The sequence below is a fragment of the Numida meleagris genome, chromosome 19 (genome assembly GCF_002078875.1).
Source record: "Numida meleagris isolate 19003 breed g44 Domestic line chromosome 19, NumMel1.0, whole genome shotgun sequence".
Taxonomy (NCBI): Eukaryota; Metazoa; Chordata; class Aves; order Galliformes; family Numididae; genus Numida; species Numida meleagris.
The window spans coordinates 12580545-12587527 of NC_034427.1; positions in this window are offsets into that span (position 1 = coordinate 12580545).

Consider the following 6983-nt stretch of genomic DNA (forward strand, 5'->3'; position numbering starts at 1 on the left):
CCCTACCCCAGCAGTACTGCTGCTTGTCCCAGCTCGGGGGCTGCTCATTTTCTTCATTTAACTGCAGTGAATTCTGGGATGAGCGTGTCCAGAGCTATCGATGTTTCATTACTTCCTTCAGAGAAACAAGCCAACCAAGTTATCCAACACTTGTAATGCTGTTCAGTTCTCGTTAACTAAACGGAAATACTTGAATGTCCTGTTACAAATAAGTCTTGGGTTTCTTAATAGTCGGTGATTTTTGGCTCTGCAATTATAAAGCTCAGTACTGGGACGCAGCAATGATTACACCGCGCTGCTGAACTCGCACTCCAAAAGTCAGATTTGGTAAATGGGTGAGTGCTCTAAAAATAAAGATCAGTGATAGTCCACCACCCAAAAGCGCCAGGGTGCGGGCTCATAGGGGGCCTTCTGTCCATTAAATCCTGCTACTAGCCCACCCCGTGTGACACAAAACCTCCCGGGCTGTCCCAGTCTGGCTCAGGAGCGGGGTCCATCAGCAGTGTCCGTAGTGCTGGGAAGGCCATGGCCTGGTGCATGCTGGAGCTGGCCAGGCACTGCTCGGTGCCCGGACTTCGCTGTCAGCCCGACTTTACATTGTAAAGCGTTCAGCAGGGGGAAATGGGATTAAATTTATTCCTGAATTGTTGAATAATGTAATATACGTGTTGTACATAAAAGGATCACAAACCACCCCGCCTGATTCTCCTATGAAAACGTTTAACTTTTATTAAATCAAGGCAGTTTTAAGGAGCAGCAGAAATGAAAGCAAAAGCAGCAAGTGAACCAGCTTTCAAAGTTGCCCTGTAGCCAAAGCAGCCGTCTGAGAAGCTGAAGGGTTCGTTTCATTTGTTTGTTTGTCCTGTTGAGTGTATCACCAATAATTAAAAAAAAAAAGAGAGATCCAAGTTCAAACCCTTGGAATAACTCGGAGCTGTCTCCCTGCCCACAGTGGCTCTGCCGGTCTCCTTCAAGAGACTGGAGCTGCTTCAGGAAGCAGGACTCGGCCCAGCCCTGCCCAGTGGGTCCAGGCCTGGTCCCCCAGCACAGACAAGGTCCGGCCCTGGTGGCCCGTGGCCTCTCCCTGCAGCCAGGTGCTCAGTGCTGTTCAGGAGCAGGGCTGGCACTTATGGAGCCATGAGCGTATTCAGGGTCAGTGTGCCCTGCAGGTGACGCTCCCCTCAGGCCAGGATTTGGCCCCAAACCTATCAAAGATGCCTGGAGCGTTAACCAGGAAGGAAAGTGGCAGAGGACCCTGCGTGCTGGAGTTAAGTCAGAAAGGCGAGACAAAGCCCCGGGGAGCGGTCTGCAGGGAACAAACCTGTATTGGCAGACAGCAAGATAAATTGGATGATCTAATAGTCCTTTTCCATCTCTAAGTTTTATGATTCATTTGTTATTTTAGCCATCTATATATATATTTTATTTTACCCTAGAGGGGTTTCTTGAGATGTGTGCAATATATTCCTTTAAAAAAAAAAAATCACTTAAAAGAACAACAGCAACCCACTCTGCAGAATCCAAGGCACTGGCTCATAACTGCGTTTGCTAACGAGCGACCTGGAGCGCAGGAGAGGGAGAGTGGCCCTCATCCTTCGGTCCCTGGGTGCAGGATGGGCCGCTGGGCTGCAGGTGGGAAGGCGACGGGGCAGGAGCGTGTGGCTCTGAGCACCGGGGGTGGGAGGCAGGAGGAAGGGAAGGATGGTGCTGGCTGCATGTCCCCGAGCAGGGCTTGGGAACGGCTTGGGAACAGGAGCAGTGCCCGGGGGCCATGCCACTGCCTCCATGCAGCTGGCTCCAGGTTGTCTCCCATTTTATCACCCCAAGGAGGAGCGATGGCAATTAAATACAGCCAACAGGTGATACCGTACCCATCAAAATGTAACGCGTGCAAGTCTTGGGAATCTCTACCGCGGCTGGCCTTGCCTCATCTGCAGTAAATAACCAGCCATGGCTCGTGCGGCATCGGCGCGAGCTGCTGAGCTCCGGCGTGTGAGGCATCGCCCGCATCGGAGGGAGCGTTACGGGGAGCGAGGGAGTGCTTAGGGAAACTAAGTGTTAAACAGAGCCATCCGTCTGAGGTGGAGCAGTTGAGAGAAGGGTATTTGGTATCTCAATCATGCCTGCTTTATGGCTGGCGAGCCCTGGATTTGTGTGACAGCGGCCCAATGCCTCGCTGTAGATTACATCATAAATAACCCAGGCGTGGAGTGGTCAGAGGAGCCAGATGAGGGAACGAGAAGGATGTGCAGAAACAAACTCAGGATGGTGTCACTATGTTTTCCTTTTTTTTTTTTTTTAAGATTATTATCTAAGGGAAGGGAGACTGCGAGCAACCATTTGTGAGTTTTACTCAAACAGGCACATTCCTGTGGTTTTCACTCCCACTGCCTCTCCAGGTCAGTCCTTTTCTTCTCCGTATAGAAAGGAAGGAGGGGGGGAAAGAAAGAAAGAAAAGAAAAACCCACACAAAAATCAATCCATCAAATGTCATTACAGATTTATTAAGCCTGATGTAGAAAGACTTTTAACAGTAACATCTTCAGAAAGCATAAAAAGAGCACTTCTGTTCAGTCTTGTGCTTTGAAAATCTAAATATATTTTTATCATATAAATAATTCTTTTCATGTTTTAAGTGCATCTGTTTTTTTTCCTTTTCAAATTTCCATTTTACAATTGGCCAAAACTGAAGTCTGCATCGACTGAAATGAAGCCATTTGCAAAGCTAATGATGTTGTGAAGCATGTCTATGGTGAACCGTATCAGCTAGATTTCAGAAAGGTAGTTCAATGAGTGCAGCATTAAAATGAGGGACAGCCTCCAGCAAAATCATAATTGAACACACCCAAGTCCTTAATGTCTGCAGTTGGGTTTCCTGATGCAAATTACGATAACATTTCAGATGTGAGCAGTCGCTTTCCAATAGCTGCAGTGGAAAAGAGACATTTTATGCCACAAAGGAAAGAATTACCATGTTTAAAAATGTAAATAATATATGTATAGAAACCTTTTTTATGGAAATGAGGCATTCAGGATTATGTGAACAGTTTGGGCTATTTTTTTTTCCCTTTTAAACACAACAGATAAAGACGTGTGATCTATTATTCAGGGCTTTAATTACAGTTCTAAAACTGCAGTGATTTTATTTAAAAAAAAAAATAATAAAAATAAAAATCCCTGGGCATAAAAAGTGATGTTTGCTGCGGGAAAGTTGAGGGATTTTTTTTTTTTTTTTAACAACCATAAAAATACAGGACACGAAATCACTCCTGGTAGATTTCGCTGCCGTGGAATCATCCACAGACTTCTGAAATGCGCCGGGATCCAGGCGGCGTCCTGCACCTCGGAAAAGGCCTTCGATAAATAGGTTTGACCTGATTTAAATTTAATGAGATACATCGTCCTGATTGTTAATAATTGGTTTGGGGGAACCCAAAACAATAAAAGCAGCAATCTCCTCTAGTATAAATTATACAAATTTATTGAGCAATCAACCAAATAATAATAATAATAATAATAATAATAAAAAAAAATACGAATATCATTAACATTTTCCATTTGCTCCGTTGGCGCTGGCTGCCGTGAGCAAGCGATGCCAAGCGGGGCCGCGGTGCTGAGCGCGGTGCTGAGCGCGGTGCTGAGCGCGGTGCTGCGCGGTGCCGCTAGGTGGAACGCTCCTCCCAGAGAGCGGCTGCTCCGCGCCACCGAGCGCTCGTCAGCATCAGAACCCGGTGAAACATGGTTTTGATTAAAGCAGCCTGTTGGCTCCATAATCTTAGTCATTTTAAAAACATCCTTAATGTGGAAGAGGAACGCTGCGATGTCAGAAGCGGCCTTGGGGCCCATTATAAACAGCAACAAAATAAATAAGGGGGAGAAATGAGAGGTCATGAAAACAAAATTAAGCTAATGTTTCAAATTTTGACAATTATGAATAGTTCCTCCAAGAAGACATTAAAAAAAAAAAAAATTCAGGCACTATTAGATAAAATACAAAGAGAATAATTGTACGTGTATGAGTTTTCCCATGGGACAAAGCATGCTTTAAAAGCAAAACTTGAGTGAGCTTTCCCCTCCCCCCCCCCCCCCCCCCGGTACAGCCAGCAGTTGGGCAGCTCTCATGCAAACACAGCCTTGCTTCTCTCAGTTCCTCCAAAAACCCATCCCTAATTCCTGTATGAGCCATTAACGGTGACGACCAAGAAGAGAAACAAACAAACAAAAATTACAAGCATATTTTCTAGAGAAAAAAAAAAAATAATCATAATCCCCTGCTATGGACCAACTTTTGTAGGAAACAGAAACAAGCAAATGTAACAAAATCTGTGTTCAGAACATGGCAATATAGTTAATATATACAAATATGTACAGTATAAAAATGCATCGAAGGCGTAACTTCCCATCCCGACAAGCTGCAGGGCACCACGAATCGCAGCTTGCCCGCTCCGCTCCCGGCACACAGGCAATGTTTTCTGTACAGCATGCACTCGAAACAAACTCAGCGCAGCAGCACTGCGCCGTTCTACACAGAAGTCCCCGCCAGTCCTCTTGGAAAGGAATCCCGTTTGCGTTGCTAGTATAAAAAATGCGTTTCATCTTTCGTTCTGCGGTTCGTAATATGTACATTTTTTTTTTTTGAAAGAGAAGTAAGTTTTTGATTCGTTTTATTATTTTTTTAAACAAAATTCTAGGAACTAACACCACGGGTCATGTATGTAACCTGAAGATGCTGCCAATAGGGAACGTGCTGCGCACCGCCAGCAAACCCGAGAGATTTACCACGATGGCCAACTATGCTCTTATTTAAAACGGGGTTGGATCTCTTACGGTTTGTGCTGACGTATTCAAGGTAATAAAAAACAAAACAGAAGAACAAAAATACTACCACCAAAAAAACCTCAACAAAGGAAAGGAGAACCGAGCGCCTGAGCACTGGGCAGGGGGCACCTCGCACCAGAGACACATGACAGTGAAGTACCCTGAGCCAAATAAGAACTGTTGAGCTTGTCAGCTCTTGCAACCGGTATTGCACATCCCAGCACCTGCTGCGTTCTAAAGCCAAAGCGCTGCTTTGTGTGTCCTGGAGAGATGTGCCGCTGTGCTCGGTGCCGAGCGCCCGTGTGTGCGCACAGCTCCGGACGGACCCGGCGGGGGGAACGCGATGGCTGCGGTGAGGCGTGGCCGCACTCGGCAAGACTTTATTTTCATTTTTGTTTGACTACGTCCATCTTTGTTTCCTGCTTTCCCATCTGAGATGCCTAAGGAAAGAATTTGTTGTTTTTACTCGGATCCAAACAAGTAACAGAGGAGAGTTTGCATGCTGAGATGGTGCCATCCCCGCAGAGCCGCACGAGCTGCTGGGCTCAGCGCGTAACCCGGGCACCCAGCAGGGCTTGTTACAGCGGCATGAAGACATTCCATGAGCTTCCAGGGAGCACGAGCTGGAGGTTTATGGCTGCGGTTGGGCCCAGCGGTACCGCTACTTTACTTGTTAAAATACTCTCTAAGAAAATATTGTACAGACACTTTGGTACCAGAAGCAGCAGTGCCATCTTAGACTTTATCTACTCTCGATATTTTTGCCAAAAAACACCAAGCAGCCGAAGCGCGGGCTGAAGCGAACTGGGATGGAAGTGCTTGTGCTGGGGTAGACGTGGTCCGGCAACGCAACGCGGGCAGTGCCGCTGTGCAGGCCTTCCCAGCAGCACCGCTGGCTCCGCACTGGGACTCTTCCCAGCGCGCTCACAACAAGAAGGTTTTGCAATCACTTCCCTGACAGAACTGTAGCAGTTTTGAAGGGCAGACTGTGCCTTAGATTTAATCTGCACCGACCTAGAGACTGTTTGCTGAAGTTGTTTTCAAAACCATCTAAACATGTCAGGAATCCGAGGTTAGGGCTGCTCGGACTGTGCTTGGGTCTGTGCAAATAAACTGAATTCAAAGGAGGGAGTCACTCTGGATTTACACCACGCAGCCGCGTTCAGAATCTGACCGTGACGCCTGGCGCACGGCCACTTGCAAAGCTCTGTCTGCAGCTTCTGCTGCCCCTGCTTTTCTATTCCTTCATTCTCCTTCCAAAGAGATCTGGAGAACAAAACCCTACACTCCATGTACTTGTTGTGTGCAGTCATTACAGCAGGAGGTTATTTTAAGAAAAGAAGGAAAAGGCAAATCCAGGCAGCATTTCTTTCTGCAGTGGGTATTTATTTGGTGCCATCCATGGGAAGGCCTGTGTTGGCTTCAGGTGCTGATGAAGCAGCTCCTCAATTTGGTGACACGTGACTTGAAATCTACCGTTAGATGTGCATTAGATTAGTAAAGTTATCCCTTACTTATAAGATTCACAATGTTTCTGTCTGTGGCCCAGAGTGCCATACATAAAAAAGACTCAGTTTGTACCTCCTGGTGCCCATCTCAAACTCTGCAGTAGCGTTCCTGAAGCGTTATTTGTTTTAGGGAAATTCGGTAATGTCTGGCGGATCATTTCCTACAGCCAATGGTCTGGGATGAAGGGCAGAGGCAGTGGGTGGCTCATGTGTGAGGGCAGCAGGAAAAGCAGCCAGCAAAGGCAGCATGGACCTCATCGTGGCTTTGTAGCCCAAAGAGAAGCCGGCCCATGTCACCTCGTGGGGGGCAGGCAAGAGGAATTACAGCTCTGGAGCTCCTGAACACAGCTTCCTGGGAGCAAAAATGACACATTGGGCTGTGCAGGAGGATGGGCACACACCGGCAGTGCTTTTTCAAAAAATATAGGGGTGGTTATATCAGATCTTTTGCTTGGGGACAGATGGCCCTTAAAGCCTGTTGTAATTGCAATGTATTGATTGGGAATCTGTGATCAATACTGTCTTTATGGAGAGAATTTTAAATATAAATTGCATCGTATATCTGTTTGAGAAGACAAAAGCCCTGTGTGACAGAGAGCCACCTCCACCTCGCAGGAACACTTGGACCAGAGGGAGAGTTACAGTGGGGATGGGGAT